The sequence below is a fragment of the Callospermophilus lateralis genome, chromosome 13 (assembly GCF_048772815.1).
Source record: "Callospermophilus lateralis isolate mCalLat2 chromosome 13, mCalLat2.hap1, whole genome shotgun sequence".
Taxonomy (NCBI): Eukaryota; Metazoa; Chordata; class Mammalia; order Rodentia; family Sciuridae; genus Callospermophilus; species Callospermophilus lateralis.
The window spans coordinates 9,334,560-9,349,462 of record NC_135317.1 but is presented as its reverse complement, the minus strand read 5'-3'; the positions used below and the strand labels follow the sequence as shown (position 1 = coordinate 9,349,462).

The 14,903-nt window shown below is 42.6% G+C and overlaps 1 pseudogene; it reads right to left on the bottom strand.

Moving 5' to 3' along the window:
- Positions 1-1,237: 1,237 nt before the first annotated feature.
- Positions 1,238-6,719, bottom strand: LOC143379532 (G-rich sequence factor 1 pseudogene; annotated as a pseudogene).
- Between the last annotated feature and the right edge of the window lie 8,184 nt (positions 6,720-14,903).

The window sequence follows — 14,903 nt, the reverse complement described above, 5'->3', positions numbered from 1 at the left end:
TATTTAAATAACAAGCTTTTTAATATTAAAGCAGAAGGTACTGCCACAATGTGGCAGAAGTAACTTTATCCATAAACCCTTCACACAATTATACATTAAATGCTATTTTTATTTAAAGCAAGCCCCCCCCCCACTTGTTCTAAAATATGGGATGTGCTACTGCACTGAAAAAGCAAATGAGGAGACAGACTTTTTTCCTGTATAGAGATGGTTTAAATCAAGTAAAGCCATCAATGTCCTTCCAAGTCTGGACTATTGTGACATATCACTTTACCACTAACAAATACCTTTAAGGTTTACCCAAACCAAAAAAAAAGGGGGGGGGGGTAAACTTTTAAGTTGAGACTAGACTTCCCTCAAAACAGACAGACACCAATATTAAGTTCTTTTAACCCCAAGGTTTATAAAGCCAAAACATTTATAAAGACATAAAACTGCCAACTTTTCATTAATACTCACTAACCTCTAGTATTTATTTATTTTAATCACTACTCCTATCTAAATAATCAAATATAGCTAAAATGAAAACTATTCTGCCACGCCATAGTGGTTTAAAGGTCTGAAACCTTTCCTTGCTTTGGTTAGTGTTTTGTTACAATAAAACATTATTTTATCCATAAGAAGCTTTACATCAGAGCTCTCAATTCATAGGAAAAATCAAAACCTTGGACAGATTACTTTTCAAATGAGAATAAGAATTTAAAGATAGTACTGAATAAATATATGTGGTCTTTACAATGGGTAACATATCCTCTGTAAAAAGAAACTGCTTAATTATATAAAATAAAGAATTAATCCGATTTTCTTAATCAGATCCTGAATAGTTTGAAAAAATTTAAGATTTGTGGTTTATTTCACAATACCGAATTGAATTTTTCTCCTTATCAGCAGTTCTCTATGAATGTTTTTTAAATATTTTAGAGAGAGAGAGAGAGAGAGAGAGAGAGAGAGAGATTTTTTAAAAAAATTTTTTTTTAGTTTTTGGTGGACACAACATTTTTGTTTATATGTAGTGCTAAGGATCGAACCTGGGCCTCACGCATGCCAGGAAAGTGCGCTACTGATTGAGCCACATCCCCACCCCTATGAATGTTTTTTAGAAGCATGAACCCCAAACCCCAAATCCTTTCTTTAGCTGTTGCTGCCAATAAACAGAAACTTTATAGACCATGTCCAAGAAAGATGTGAAAATAAAATGCTTCTTGTTTCACCTTACTATTGGGTGTCCCTGGAAGTCTTATTTTCCTTCTGGACATGAATTCAAGAACAGTGCAATATACCTGTGGTGAACATGGGACCTATCCTTGAGCATAGCTGCAAAAGCATCCTCATGGGTATCCAAGTGCACATCAGCTTTTACAGTAGCTTTTTCACTGGAACTGTATTTCATGGTGATTCTCACAGGCTTCAGGGAAGCAAAAAATTCACAATATCTTGGGCATTATCTTGAAAATGTAATCCTCTCTTGTGGACAAAATGCAATGAAGGTGTAGTTCCAAAATCAACAGCCTCTGGAAACTTTTCTGACATCTTTTTAGGCAATTTTTCAAAACCTGTCGTGGATCTAATGTCCTCATTTACTTCATGTTCTTCAAATATAATTTCTGGCTTAGTTATATACTGAGCAGTAGCAGAAAATGCCATTTTTCTTCCCTTATGAGAGCCAACATGGGTTTGAACATTATTCCTTCTGCTGGAAATATCTCTATATATAAGTTACCAATTTCTTCCCTGTGTTTCAACAAGGCATGGTTGGCCATTTCTGGTTCTTCAAACTGCACGTATGCTTTCCGTGTTTTTCTTCTACCTATCTTCTACCTATTGACCCTCCAGGTAGAGAGTTTTGGACTCCTGGCTGTAGCTCTGAGATGAGCCCATGATGGCCGCCAGTGACTGGGGTAGCAGAGTAGCATGCAGAAACAGGTAGGAGATGGTGGCTGCTGCTGAGGTGGCCACCAGGGAAGGGTCCACCAGCCTCTTGGATCTGGAGACCTGGGGCTAAGAGGCGGCCACAGCTGCCCTGTGTAAGAGCAGCAGGCAGTGGCGGCAGCCAGAAATGCCCAAGGGGAAGGGGCCAGAGGTAGAATAAAAGGGTAAACAGGCAGCTCTGGTGCTGCAGTTGCAGCCCCCACAGCTTCTGCAGTTACAGCTTTAGCCCAGGAACAGTGTCCAGAGTACACAGCGCATTCTGACCAGGGACCCCTCCCAAGGCCGGACTAGAGGCAGCTGACTGTGAAGTGCTAGCAGAGGGGAAGTGGAATGCAGGGCCAAGGAGTGGTCGCCAGGGGCAGTTAAGAATCCTTTTGCAAATCAGTTCACTAAGCAATAAAGGCCCAACTAATCACTGGATATTTGCAAAGAAACACATTTCAAATCCATTATTGTATTGTATTTAGAAATTAACATTTTTCTCCCCTGGCATAAGAAAAAATTATTTGTTACAATAATCCAATATAATGTCAAGTTTTGAATCTTCATCTTTTATGAAAAAGTATAATTCTTCTTGCCCAATATATATGCACACTAGCCAAGATCAAACTCCCTCTCTCCCTTCTTCCAAAATCCACAGTTTTACATTATCAATGGTCCAAATCCAGCCAATGAATGTACTATATAAAACATTATAATATTCAACCACTGAAATTCATACCAAGAATTGAATACCATAAAATATATACTTAAGTATTTAAGTATATAATATTTTTAACTTAATGAACATGATTATCTGGCTTGGTTTTGTAGAAACTGAAGCCCTAAATTGAAAATCACATTTTATACTGATTTGTGCAAACAAATAAACTCTTAAATTTCCCTATCTAGGAAATAAAATTACTATCACTATTTTCTATCACCTCACAAACCTGATGTGATCAGAGTAAAAAAAACTCTGAATATTTCAGAAAGAGGATAAAAACTGTATTATTATCATATACTCTGTTGTTAAAGTCAAGTCATTTTGAGGTTTAGGTCACAATGCAGAAAAACAGCCTCCCCCTCAAACATGACATAAATAAGGGTTACCCAGTTTACCTCATTGTCTTCATGGATTCCAATTAGAAAATGAGATAAATGGGAGGCTTGCAGAAATCCCTCTGTATCAGGATGGCAATATAAATCCTGTCCAACTGCCTTAGCTATGCTCAAAAAACAGGTGACAGCTACCTCTGGGCTACTTTTGGATTTAGTGGGCTTGAAAAATATATTCAGAATAGCAAACAGTGATACCTTATGGTTAAAGAAAACTCAGTAAATTTTCAGTGTTTTAAATCTTAGCAGTATTTCACTCAATTTAACAACCAAATCCAGCAGCAAATTATACTATGTGTCAAGAGATCTGTTTAGTCATGTAAGGATAGATTAGGTAAGTTTATACATAAATTGTCAATTTTATTTTGTGAAGAATACCTCAAGAGACAACACAGCTCAATGAATGCAAACAGCAAAAATTACATTATGAGTTGGATGATTTTGAAAACACAATTTAATCTCCCCAAACCAGCTTCCTTATACATAAAGTGAGAATAGTTACTCTATTCAAGGGTTTTTAGGAAGATTACATGGAATAACAAAAAAAAAAAAACAAAAAAAACTGGGGACTTTAAAAGGGTCCCAGGCATCAAGACCTACCTACAAATCCTAGAATTTCTTATCACTAAATTTAATATGGAAAGTCATTTGACCTGTGTCTGTTTCCTTATTAGTCAAATAATAAAAATAATGTAGTCCTACATACTTTGCAGGGTGTTTGTGACAATAACATATAAAAAGAATATAAAAAGAATACTTGAACAATAACCAAGTAACTGTAAAACATCTAATTGTATATGTTAAAAAAATAAAGAAATTCATACTAGTAAACCCGTTACAATGCAAAACTATATGATGTCCAAATTAAATTAATTGTATAAGAAAAAAATTTCATAGTTTAAAATAATCACAAAAGCACTAGATACAATGACAACCAAAAATATTTAAGGTCATTGTAAATAGTTTCAAGATTTTTTTTTATGAAATTAATGAACAAATTAGCCCAGCTATCCAAAAAACTAAAGCCTCAAAACAAAAACTCAAGGGACTTGGCCTGGGGCTCTGCAGTTCAAGCATTTGCCACTTAAAACAACCACTTCACTGGGAGAAAGAAAAAAGAGCAGGAAAGAGGGAGACATGCAGGAGTGCCAAAGTGAAGGCCTAGCGGAGTCTAGGGAGTCTTGTGTTGTTTAGCCCCTGAGCCACATCTCCAGCCTTTTTTTTTGTTTTTTATTACTTGGTATTAAATTACATAAGTATTTCACACAAGTGATATCTGTTTAACACATCACAAGTATATAAGCTTTCAAGAATAATATGTACAACTTATCACAAAAAAAAATTTAAAGAGGACATAAAATGCTCCATTATACACATTATATGTATAAATAGTGTAAGGGTCCGGCGAAGCATCGGAGAAAGAGACCACAAGAGACCAGCCTCATGCAATAAGCAGGGGAAAGTTTTATTGAACCAGCATGCTGGGGCTCCATGCCCACTCAAGAAAGGAGAGCAGCCCAGAGCCTGGAGCAGAGGTCAAGCAGAGCTGAAGTACACTTTTTGGTGAGGGTGGGGGTTTGCATACATCAGAACAAATCATCATGAGGCGCGGGAAAATTGAACAACAACTCTGAGACATGATTTGTTAATTCATTGGTGGGAACAGGCTGGGCAGGGGTGATTGGTCACTTCTAAGCGGGGTACACATTTAAACTGATTGGTTCTAGGGCCTAGATGCCTACTTGCTGGGCTACTCAGAGTCCTTAGCTAGTAAACAACCAGAGAATCAATGGAAATATTTACTGGGCAATTCCACTATTGTCCTAACAGCTACAGAGATTACAGGTTCCGGGGGTAGCAGAGGAATTGTAACAATACCTAGTCTTTTACTTTTTAGCTCAGGCCTTGCAATTTATAAACTTTACAATGCCCAGTCTTTTACACTTTAACTTAGGCTCTGTGGCTTGGAATCAGCTTAGAAATTTTTACCTTTACATTCCCCACTCCTTTTTATGACTACTTTTAATCTTAAAAGTATTGAATCATAATTATTGGAGGGTCTCATTTTCTATTTCTGCCAGTGGAGCATATTGTTGTCTGATTACCATGAGTTTCACCTGTCCAATCTGAGCCTGGAGGAAAGAAACTATGCGGTTAAGCAAACAGGGACCCACAGTCAGTAACAACATAAGAATGATCAAGGGTCCAGCTAGAGCTGATAGGAGTGTAGTTAACCAGGGGGACTGGGCAAACCAAGACTCAAACCACCCTTGTTGAGTTTCCCTCTCTCTCTGGTTCTCTTCAAGGCATTTTCTTAATTTACTCATGGATTCTTTTACAAGTCCAGTATGGTCAGCATAGAAACAACATTCTTCCTTTAGTGCTACACAGAGGCCTCCTTCCCTCATAAAAAGAAGATTTAACCCTCACCTATTCTGTAAAACAACCTCAGAGAGAGAGGTTAAAGACTCTTGCAAGGCTGTGATAGAAGTTTCCAATGTTTTCAGATCCTGATCTATTGCTGTCTCTAACTGAGCCATTTGTTGTGACCCTCGGATCATAGCAGCAGCTCCTGTACCAACTCCTGCAGCATCTCCTATCTCCAATAGTATGGCCAGAGTGAGGGACACTGGTTCCCAGTGGGAACGGGTTATTTGTCCTCCTACTAAACCTTCAAATGATTCTGCATCATGAAAAAGCACCCTGGGGAGTACTTGCACCATCACACAATAATTTACTGAGCTGTCAAACACCTGGACTGAAATGCAAGGAGTTAATCCTGAGTCACACACCCACCAGGTTCCTTTCTCGGGGACTAGAAAGCCCTGTGTGACATTAATTTCTCCTATCTGGGTGCATATATGTTGTTTACTTTTGGGTGGTGACCCTATACATAAACCTGCCCCAGTTACTTCTGGGAGAGTTAACTTTGGATTTTTACCCCAACTGCAGGTGGAACTCTGCGTCTTTACTGCATAAGTCTTATTAACTGCTATCCCTTCATAATAAGGGGGTGTGGCAGAGAGGCATAGACAGCAGGATTGGGTGAGGTCTGGCTGTGTGGAGTTTAGCACCTCGAAGGTTGCTTTAATTAATTCCCAGGGGGAGGAGTCAGCTGTACTCTGGACTGGGGAAGTAGGCAAAGACAGAAACTGGGAGGAATGAGATAGTAAAGGGGTTCTGGTAGTTCTAAGCGAAGGGGGTTTGGGATGCTTAAAATCTGGCTTAAGGGTATTGGGCCCTATTGCCATGGGATTTTCTTCCTGCTTAAATATGATGGTGAACCAGAGACCAAAGTCATAGGTGGGGCCATAAACATAGAATCTCATTCCCCAGGTATTTCCCATAAGCCATGTCGTCCTGAGGTAGCCCCTTGCTTTGGAGGTAAAAGTTATGTTGAGGGGGTTACACAGACTATTTTTCCCACAGCGAGTGTTTGACACTCGGCTAGTCATACAGTCTCTAGGGTTTATTCAGGTGTTATTTCGCCCTACCTGAATCATGCTGTCTGGGGAATTTGATTTCCACAATGCAGCTCCCATTTGTTCACAACCCCAAGATTTACAATAAAAGTCATTGGGCCCTCCACAGGTTCGGGCCTGTTTGCAACTTCGGAAATCATCTGGACACACATAATAATCAAGACTGGCTAGTCTACACCTATGATGTGGGTGATGACATCCATAATGCATATGGTTACCCCGTGGGGAATGTTGCCCTGGCTTGGGGTCGAACGGGATCTGTGTGGGGTCCTCTATGTCAGGGAGGTCCCAGTCAGAGGGGCCTATGGCCAGTTGACAAATGTCCGGATGGAGAGATGGCCAACAAGTCCATAAGGGAGCTTTATGTGATATAGACCATATTACTTGTCCAGTGGGATTTATAATTTGCCAGTGTTGTTGAACAGGCTGATGGGATTAGGGCTGCAGGTGGTCAGGGGAAGAATCCATAGCCCTACCCACACGACGGACATGCATCTTGAGAGGGTTACCAGTCTATTCCAGTTTCCAGCCGGAGTCTGGACAGGGCACAGGCTTGAGATGGGAGGCATGGATCCAGGAAGCGATCCCATCTACTTTTACTGCTGTAGGCATTATAAGCAGCACCTGGTATGGTCCTTTCCAGCTGGGTTCCAAGGATGACACCTGATGTCGTCTCACATAGACAAAATCTCCCACTTGATATCGGTGTGGGATTTCCTTGTCTCCGGGCTGATAAGCAGTGGCCAGCCATTTCCACAGGTATTGCTGGGTGTGTTCAAGGGCTTTAAGTCTGTTAAACAAGGGGGTGTGAAAGGAATCATTAAGTCTCAGGGTTGGGGTCAGGTCCCGGATTGGAGAAGGGGCACCATAGAGAATTTCATAAGGGGTGAGGTTACACAAAGAGACGAAGGGGGTATTTCTGGCACAAAACAGGGCATAAGGTAGGAGCATAGTCCAAGCTTAATTTTGTTAAGGTCTCTTTAATTGTTCTATTCATCCTTTCTACCTGTCCTGAACTCTGGGGTCTATAGGCACAATGTAACTTCCAATTAATCCCCAGGGTCCTGGCCAATCCCTGACTTACCTGGGCCACAAACGCCAGTCCGTTATCGGACCCCATTACCTTAGGCAGTCCAAATCTTGGAAAGATGTCTTCCAGAATCTTTTTGACCACCATCTGAGCCGTTTCTTTCTTCGTGGGGAAGGCTTCGACCCATCCTGAAAAGGTATCTTCAAAGACTAAGAGATACTTAAGTCCATACGTTGCTGGCTTGATTTCAGTAAAGTTCACTTCCCAGAACTGTCCGGGTCTGGTCCCTCGCAAATGCTTTCCTACTGGAAGCTTGGATGGGAATGCATTAACTAATTGGCAGACTTGACAAGCTCTAGTCACCTGTTCAGCTATTTCTTTCCTCTGCGAGTCAGTCAACAATAAGTCCTTTCTTTTGTCTTTCAAGAGTGCCTGTAACTTCTTTGAGCCTAAATGGGTGAGCTGGTGTACATCTTTGACATAGAGTTGGGCTTTTTGGAATTGTAAACTTGGCTCTGTGGGATTCCGGAGTTCAGTGTCTGTGTCCCCAGGACATAAGTTGCCTGAAAGTTCCTGTGCCGCCAAGTTTCCCGGTTGTTGTTCCCCCGGCTTGGAAACAGTTAACAGGGTCACTCCATTTAGGTCTTCCAACTTAGCTTCCTCATCTGCCCATTTGTTTCCAACTGCCACTGGGTCGTTCCCCTTCTGGTGCCCCTGACAGTGCACTATAGCTAGTTCTTTAGGGCCTTTTACTGCTGAGAGAAGGTGGAGGATCTCATCTTTGTTCTTTATTTCCTTCCCGGTGGAGGTCAGTAGCCCCCTTTGCTAGTAAATAGCCCCGTGCACATGAGCAGTGGCGACTGCATAGCAGCTATCAGCATATATGGTGGCTCTTTTGCCTGATGCTAGCTCCAGTGCTTTTGTAAGGGCAATCAGTTCTGCTTTTTGAGCTGATGTTCCTTCTGGGAGGCTAGAGGACCAGATAACATTAGTTTTGCTAACTACTGCTGCTTCAGCCTGCCACTTACCATCTTGGAGGAAGCTGCTCCCATCCGTAAACACAACCTCAGGGCGGGGCAGTGGCTGATCCTTTAAGTCTGGGAGTACACTGGTCTCTTCTGCCAGTATGTGTTGACAATCATGAGCGACAGGTCCTGATGATTCTTCCGGCAGCAGTGTAGCCAGGTTAAGTGGAGCAGGGGGTCCCAGCATTATTTTGTCTTTGTCAAGCAAGAGGCTCTGGTAATGAGTTATTCTGGAGTTTGATAACCACCTGTCTGGAGGCTGACGGATGATGCTTTCTAGGGCATGGGGGGCTATGATGGTTAGCTTCTGTCCCAACGTTTATTTATCAGCATCCTTTATTAGAAAGGCTGCCACTGCTATAGCCCTTAGGCAATGGGGCCACCCGCTACCCACTGGGTCCAGTTTCTTTGATAAGTATGCTACCAGCCTTTTCCAAGGTCCCAAAGTCTGAGTGAGCACTTCCCACGCTATTCCTTTCTTTTCTTCGATGTAGAGAGTGAAAGGTTTTTCTACATTTGGGAGTGCCAAGGCCGGGGCAGATAACAGCACCTTTTTGATATTATCAAAAGCCTGTTGGTGCTCAGGAGTCCATTGGAATTGGACATCCCCCTTTATCAATGGGTATAAAGGGGCCGCCAAAGACGCAAACCCAGGAATCCATAACCTACAAATGCCGGCAGTCCCAAGAAAATCTCTGAGCTGTCTCTTATCAGATGGGGGCGGTATCTGCACAACAGTTCATTTTCTAGGCTCAGTAAGCCATCGTTTGCCGCCCCTAAGAGAATAACCCAGGAAGATTACTTCTTGTTGATAAATTTGAGCCTTTTTGTCAAAAGCCCTATATCCGAGCTGAGCAAGTTCGGATAAGAGTGCTTGGGTCCCAGACTCACAGTTCTCCCTGGTGTTGGCTGCCAGCAGCAGATCATCCACATATTGGAGTAGGGTGACTTCGGGGTGTGTAGTTCTGAAGCCGTTGAGGTCTCTGTGGAGAGCTTCATCAAAGAGCGTGGGGGAGTTTTTGAACCCCTGTGGGAGTCGAGTCCAGGTTAGTTGGCCAGATGTTCTGATTTCTGGGTCTATCCATTCGAAAGCAAACAACAACTGACTGTCCTTATGTAAGGGCAAACAGAAGAAAGCATCTTTTAAGTCCAGCACAGTGTACCATATCCGCTCCGGATTCAGAGTGCTAAGCAAATTGTATGAATTAGGCACCGTGGGGTGAATGTCCTGCACTCTGTTGTTGATCTTTCTCAGGTCTTGAACAGGACGGTAGTCCCCAGTTCCTGGCTTTCTTACTGGTAACAGGGGTGTATTCCAGGCTGATTGACAGGGCCTTAGGACCCCAAGAGCCAGGTATTTCTGAATATGGAGTCTTATTTCATCCCTAGCTTCTTTGCTTAGAGGATATTGTTTAACACTGATTGGAGAGGCAGAGGCTTTTAATTCTATTACTATTGGAGGTTGTTTTATGGCCAGACCTAACCCGGCAGTTTCTGCCCAGGCATCAGGATAATTTTTTATCCATCTCTGGGGTAGTCTACCTGTTTGATCGGTCCCAGGGGCCGTGAAGAGTTGATGTTCTTCTTCTACTGACATAGTCAGAGGCGTGACTATAGGGGCCTTTACTGAAGGGTTTAGAAACTCCACTTGGGGGCCATGAGGGCTAAAGGTTATTTTAGCCTGGAGCTTGGTGAGTAGGTCCCTGCCCATTAATGGGGCCGGGCATTCTGGGATTACTAGGAAAGAGTGGTGGACTTTTCCCCTTCCTAGGTCCATTGTCCTCTTTGTTGTCCAAGCCCAATATTTACTGCCATTAGCCCCTTGAACTAAGGATCTTTTATTAGATAGAGGGCCCAGTGGGGCCTTGAGGGCTGAATATACTGCTCCTGTATCTACTTCAAAGTTCACTGGGGTCCCCTCCACTTCAAAAGTTACCCTGAGCTCGGGGAGGGGATCCGAGCCCCAACTTTCCTAGTCATCTTCTAGAGTCAGCATGGGAGGCCGGCACATCTGCTTCTTTTTGGGGCACTCTTTAACCCAGTGTCCCTTTTCTTTACAGTAGGCACATTGATCTGAGGCCAGGGGCAGCCTTTGGCATGGGCCCAGGTATCCCTTCCTGTCTCCCTGCCTTCCAACTTCTGGCCTATCTGTGGATGTTACCAGGACCTTAGCCAATGCTTTAGTCTGCCTTATGTTTCTCTCCTCTTCCCTGTATTCCCTTTCCTTCTCCCTCCTCTGTTCCTTTTCTTCCTCAGTTTCTCTCTTATAATATACTTTCTCAACCTCTCTGACCAAATCTCTTAAGGTCATATCTTGTAATCCATCTAAAAGTTGTAACTTTTTCTTAATATCTAGGGAATATTGGCCCAATAAAAGCCAATGCAACAGATGCCTTTTGGTCCTCTGCCTGAGGATCAAAGGGAGTATATCTCCTATAAGCTTCCATAATTCTCTCCAGAAACATGGAGGGAGATTCATTGGGTCCCTGAATAATCTCTCGTACCTTAGCCAAATTAGTTGGCCGCCTAGCAGGCGCTCGGAGACCCGCTACAAGAGCCCGGTGATAGGTGGACAGATGCTCCCTACCTTCAAAGGTGTTAGGGTCCCAGTTGGGTTGGTTTAAGGGGAAGCCAGCTTTGATGATGTTAGAAAGTTGGGTTGGTCTCCCATCTGGTCCAAGAATATTCTTTCTGGCTTCCAAGAGGATTCTCTCCCATTCTTCTGTTGTGAAGAGAGTCCCCAAAAGCTGTTGGCAGTCATCCCAAGTGGGCTGGTGTGAGAACATCAGCGACTCAACTAAACCTGTAAGCCAGGTGGGGTCCTCAGAAAAAGGGGGATTGTTATTTTTCCAGTTGTAAAGATCTGAGGAGGAGAAAGGCCAATATTGGTAAGCCTGCATCTCTCCCCCGTGCCCATCATCTATCGTGGGCCCATAGGGATGAAGAGGAAGCATCACCGGGGCTTCCAGGTTCTCCATTATCCACCACCTGTGGGTTCCTTTGTTTGGCCTAGTCTCCTCCGGTGGGGGAGGGGCTGCTGCTGCTACTGCTGCCGCTGCCGCTGGCGCTGGCACGGCAAAGTCCTTGGGCGGGCTTGGATCTGACCTTATCACCTCTAGCTGCGGGATGATCGAGTCAGTGGCAGGAGGATCACCTAGGGCAAATTGGGGGTTTGGGAGCATGGGTAAAAGATAAGGAGGTGGGGGTGGAGTCCAGTAAAGTTAAATCCTGCGACTCAGGGAGAACAGAGAGATGAGGGGGAGGAGGGGAAGGTTTGAGTGGTAGGATCATAGGAGAAGAGATTGGAACAGGAGTGGGAACAAGGAAAGGCTTGACCCATATGGGAGGAAACTCGCAGAGGTCCTGCAAGGTCAAAACATATGGCCGTTGATCTGGATGGCCACGCAGCCCTGGCTGAAAGACAGAATCTCTGACTTTACGAATTAAAGGGAGATGGAAGGACCCTTCCAGGGGCCATTCTACTCCGAGGGTGGGCCATTCTGAGCCGCAGAGTGTCTGCCAGGTCCGGCGTTTCACTGTAACAGAAAGATTCTGTGCCCTTGTGCAGACATCTGTCCAATGATCAAGGGTCAGGGACAGAGGTGTGGAATGGCTTTGTCCCATTCTGGGAGGTACTTGAACAGAGACAGAGACAAGACAATACAATACAAATGAGACACAATGAGACCCAATCACAGACACACAGTAAAACGTTTAACACAAGTTCAGAAGCAAAAATTAAAGACAGACAGTGAATTCAACCTGAGAACAACAAAAAGAATTGCCGGCAAAAACCAGATGGGTTGGCAGCACCTACAGGGGCTTTTTCGCCCCCCCCCCCCAGATGAGGGCACCTTTGTTTCTCCCCGCGTTCTCTAGGGCGTCCCTCTGGGCAACGTGGCCTGTGGCTCCAAAGACACGTCTGTCCACCACAGACAGGGAAAACTTACGTTTTCCACTGGCAGCCACACGCTGCCAACCCCAAACCAAGGCTCTGAGAGCTTATGCCCTCTGGGAGCTTACGCCCGCCATTGAGCCAGAAACCGAACCCGAGCTATCACGAAAGAAAAACAAGGAGGAGAAAAGGAGAAGAAGGAGGGGAAAGAGAGAGAGAGAGAGAGAGAGAGAGAGAGAGAGAGAGAGAGAGAGAGAGAGAAAGGCGCCTTACTTACCCCTGAAGCAGTCCGTTGGGTCTCCCTGTCCGGCGATGTGCAGTTCCCGGCCAATGTACCAAATGTAAGGGTCTGGCGAAGCGTCGGAGAAAGAGACCACAAGAGACCAGCCTCATGCAATAAGCAGGGGGAAGTTTTATTGAACCAGCATGCTGGGGCTCCATGTCCACTCAAGAAAGAAGAGCAGCCCAGAGGCTGGAGCAGAGGTAAAGCAGAGCTGAAGTACACTTTTGGTGAGGGTGGGGGCTTTGCATACATCAGAACAAATCATCATGAGGCGCGGGAAAATTGAACGACAACTCTGAGACATGATTTGTTAATTCATTGGCGGGAACAGGCTGGGCAGGTGTGATTCGTCACTTCTAAGCGGGGTACACATTTAAACTGATTGGTTCTAGGGCCTAGATGCCTACGTGCCGAGCTACTCAGAGCCCTTAGCTATTAAACAACCAGGGAATCAATGGAAATATTTACTGGGCAGTTCCAGTATTGTCCTAATAGCTACAGAGATTACAGGTTCCGGGGGTAGCAGAGGAATTGTAACAATACCTAGTCTTTTACTTTTTAGCCCAGGCCTTGCAATTTAGAAACTTTACAATGCCCGGTCTTTTACACTTTAACTCAGGCTCTGCGGCTTAGAATCAGCTTAGAAATTTTTACCTTTACAATAGAACTCATAATTGTAGTGACAACCATTTAACAGTTTAATGTATAATATCCTCCCATTAAAATTTTAGCATGCTTAAATATTTTTTTCTAAAATTTATCTAAGAAAAAATATGTAAAATTGCCTCAGACATCTAATTTAGAAAACTAAATAAAATAATTATTGTTATGTGAGATTAATGTATATTATTAACCTATATACCAATAATACAGAGAAATTAATCAAAACTGAACCAAATCTGAATCCATATGTATATCAATTTTTGTTGTTAACAGCAATAGAATGACCTAAAAAATCTATCCATATAAAAAATAATATTGGATGTGAATGGTAAAATTATCCTGTTTGAAGTTGAAATTTGGGACTGGTAGCATGGTTTTCTAGTGGAGTGTGTATGTGCAGAATGTGCAAGGTACTTTTTTCCAAACTCAACAACACAACAACAACAGAGAAAAATATTTAGTGAATATAATGTTGAAAAAAAGCAGAATATTATAATTTTGGACTTTCCCTTCATCTATAAATACAGTTAAGAAGCTTCTCATGTTATAAGTTTCTCTTTTGACAAGGTTATAAATGAATAGAGAGGCTTAAATACATTCAACAATTTTGATAATATCTACTTTTAATTATAAAAAAATACTTGGGGTACACTGAGCATTAGTTCTGTCTTGAGTAAAGTATAATATTTGGGACCAAATCCCCAGTGAACAGCGTCACCCATAGTAAACAGAAATATGGAAGATGTGGTACACACCTGTCTAACCACAAAAATATGTGGTAATTTCTAGGGTCCATGAAAGTTTTTGCAAGTGTTTTATCAGCTGGAATCAAGGCAATGAAGTAGACAAATATCAAAGCTGTTATTAATCTCAATAAGAAATTTGAGTACATTTTCCCTCAATTACTATTGGTATCAGAGGAGTTTCTTTCTAGATTGTATTGTGGGTGTAACAGGGGGAAATACAACAAATCACTGGTACCCTGAGTGAGATTTTAGCTCTTCATGAGCTCAGCCCCAATTCTGCTAACTCCAGTAATAAAGTCATAACTACCAATTGCTCCCAGAAGGAGTTTCCTTGTACACTGATTTTCTCAACTTGCACATATTTTGTTCAAATTACTATGTTGTGATATTCCAAGTTCTGAAAGCAATGGTGATTGAGAATGTGCAAATCTACATAGATTGAAAACCAATTGATTTATATTGTTTTTCCAGCACTTCTATGGACTATTATACCAAATAATAGTTCAGAAAAGGTCTTAGAAACAAAAAATCCTTGTCTATTACAAAAAATATTTACAAAACACTCCTACATACTTCACATAAACTTGACTCAGGGATTTATTACATGAATCCAAGAGATATTCTGCACCCTATGCAGGGCTCTTAGAATGGCTTTAAAAAAATTTCAAAGCCAGGTGTTGTGTCAGAGAACTGTAATCCCAGAGGTTCAGGACTGACTTAAAAGAGATACTCAGGGTTTTAGCAAGGCTCTA